Raw genomic sequence first — 3,299 nt, 5'->3', positions numbered from 1 at the left:
TATTCACTTGTTGGAATTGGGGATGAGAACAAGTATTTACTAGCAAATTTTTAAGAGGATGGGTGGGCCCGGACATTATAGTATCCAACTCGCCTTGTCCCGCACATCCCATATATATTATATATTAATGTAATTAAAATATATTACTTAACTAAATAATTTATATTACACATATACTTTTATGTTAAAAAAAAGTATTATATTTTTCTAATTCAATTGGTATTTTAAAGTCACGGCTCATGCTTTCCAAGTGTTAATGTCATAATTGAGGTTATTGGACTAAGGATGTGTAATATTGAGCTTATTTCATATAATCACTTTTATGTTGGGACAGTGGAATACAACCATGATTTTGGTTTGTAAATTTCATGTTAACACTTTTATATTAAGGCCAATATTATCCATATGCTTTCAAATATCATTTTGGTTTTGGATTGACTTGTAAATTCTGAAAATTATTTTGAGTAGAAGGATGATATTAGATTTAACATACATTGTATTATATTTGTTTCACACTATTTAAAAATATTGAATTATTATTTAATTTTATGTATAAATTTACAACTTTGTTGATTGGTCTTAGAGAGTATCATCATCACATGATATCCAAGTTTAATTAAAATTTTTGTTAAGTGATTAGAACATTAACTTTAAGAATTTATGTGCTAGATGATTATCTTTCTAATGTTATTTATTTATGAATTAAGTTTGAAGGAATCATGTTATGTTTGCTTGTTTTTAATATTATGTGCGGTTGTTTTTAATGTTGTGTTTGAATTATTTAAGAGTGAATTTTCAATTTAGTTGTAGTGATTTTTTTAATTAATATATACTTTTTGATTTATTAACTTTATACATAAGTAAAGTGCAGGTATGGGTATATAGGTACCCAGCGAGTACGACGATGGAATTAAAGTTGCTACCCACGTGGATATGGGGCTGGGTATAGCTATTTTTTCAAACGCATGTATGAGGATGGGTACTATAGGACCTTACCCAGACCTTACCTATTGTCATCCCTACACATAGGTTCTTGCTCCAGGTAAAAAAATGACATATTATAATTTTATGAGGACTAAAAATGAATAAAGTTTTTTTACAGGAACGATATCTGAACCTTACTTATTTTATAAGGAAAAAACTAATTATGGGATAACAACTCTTCTCACTAGGTTGATTGGGAGACTATTTCTAAGCCTAAGAAGAAAGTGAGTCTGGGGATATGTAGAGCAAGAGAGTAAAATATCTCCCTCCTTGACAAGCATGTGTGGGCTCTCATGAACGAACCCAACAAGTTATGGGTTCAAATCATGTCCTCGAACTACCTCCATGATGGTCATATCTTAAACATCAACTTCAAATATGAGAATTCTTACATTTGGGGATCTATTCTGAAAGCTATTGACTGTCTTCGAGAGGGTTTTAAGTTTCATGTGTGGCATGGTGATATATCCTTCTAGTTTCATGGAAAAAAAAACTGTGCGATTAGATTCTATTTGTGCATATTGTTGATACCCAGCTGAAATTTTGTGATATGTATGTAAATGGTTATTGTAATTAGCCTATTCTATATACTATGGTTCCTTTGGAGGTTCAGTAATTAGTCCTACACGGGGAGGTTGTGGGCAGATTCTTTTGGGACCAGGCCTCTTTGGGTTTCTACTTAGCGAAATCTACTTTTAGATGGCTTTGTTGGACACCTACCATTCTAAATATACATGAAGAAAGTTGGACCCGGGTATGAAACTTGAGACTACCAAAAATTATAATTTTTTTTATGGCTTACCTATAAAGGTAGTCTTCCTACTAATGTTTTTTTGTTGGAGGAGACATTTGTCTTCCTCTTCTTTTAGTTGCAGGTGTGGTGGAGTAGAGGAGACGTGGATTCACATGTTGAGGGACTACTTGAGAGCTAAATCCACTTGACATCAGCTCCATGGTTCTTTCCTTTCTTAATCACTTCAACAGAGATGATGATCTATGGTTGCACCATAATTCCATGGAGAGTAATTCTCAACTCTTTGGGACTGCATGCTAGATCATTTGGAAAGTCCGTAGCCACCGTTGTTTCCAAGGTAATGAATGGATGCACATTTACACTATGAACCAAATCACAAGCTATTAAGTCAAAAGACATTTGTCTTAAAGATGAATTAAGACTCTTAATTATTTTGATTAGATGCAAATAAATACAAATGATAAAAGAGTTGTGTCTGATATGCTATCAAATTATGATCTGTCTCTATGCGCCTGAAGATTTTAGATGATGCACTCATAAGACGATCTAATATAATATTTAAGTAGTGTATTTAAGACCTTCATTTAATATGCTATGCATGACATTCTTTCATGCAAAAAATTTCTCCTAGAATTTGCCAAAGTCCTATGAAGAATAAAAGAAATCCATAATCTAGAAGACGCTGATCCTCGTCAAAAGGCACGCTCTGGTGTTGCAGACTTGCTATGATGAAAGAAATGACTTCCATACTGAAGTACAAGATATGCTATCCTATCAGCATGAACTTTGCATGAAGAAGGGACATGCATCTAATGCTAGCATTAAATGCATCAATGGACTCAAGACCTCAGACAAAGAACAGAGTGAGGAATCCAACAGTTAAGAGATAACAGATACTTGGAGATGAAGACTATATATAGAAGAAGCTTTGAAGAAACCAAATATGAACAATTTATGCGAATCATTCTTTCTTGTAAAACTTTCTATAAATTCTTGTAAAGATTCAAAGCTCTCAAAACACCTTTTATACCTTGAGAAAAAAGACTAAAAGTGTTGAGTGTTATATTTGTCTATAAGACCATCACTAAAATTAATCCATGTGTAATCTTCTAACAAATCTTGTTGATTTGTTTAGAGCCAACAATGGCTTGATAGAACAAAGAATATTGGTTTTAAGTCAAACTTGGGGTTGAGCTTGTAGGTGTAAGAGCTAGAAGTGACAGTGAATAATACTTGTAACTTTGATAAGTTAGTGGAAACTTGGTGGTTACCAAGAATTGAATGTAGTCTTGGGATTGAGATGGACCAATATAAATTCTTTGTGTGTTTTATTGTTGTTTAACTGACAAAAAGGTTTGAATTTGTTGTTAGGTCTCATATCTCCTTTTGTTTTTCAAAGAAAATTATTTTCTTCATCGTCTGATAAAGTCTAAATCAAAACCTGTCTAAGTATTTTTAGGTTTATATGCATGAGACGATAAAACATGATTTCTATCTTGAAAAAGTTTTTTTTTTTAATTTCTAAAAACACAATTCAACATCCATTCTTGTGTTATTTTCT

Source organism: Glycine soja, chromosome 17 (genome assembly GCF_004193775.1).
Source record: "Glycine soja cultivar W05 chromosome 17, ASM419377v2, whole genome shotgun sequence".
Lineage (NCBI taxonomy): Eukaryota > Viridiplantae > Streptophyta > Magnoliopsida > Fabales > Fabaceae > Glycine > Glycine soja.
This window is presented reverse-complemented; position numbering follows the sequence as displayed.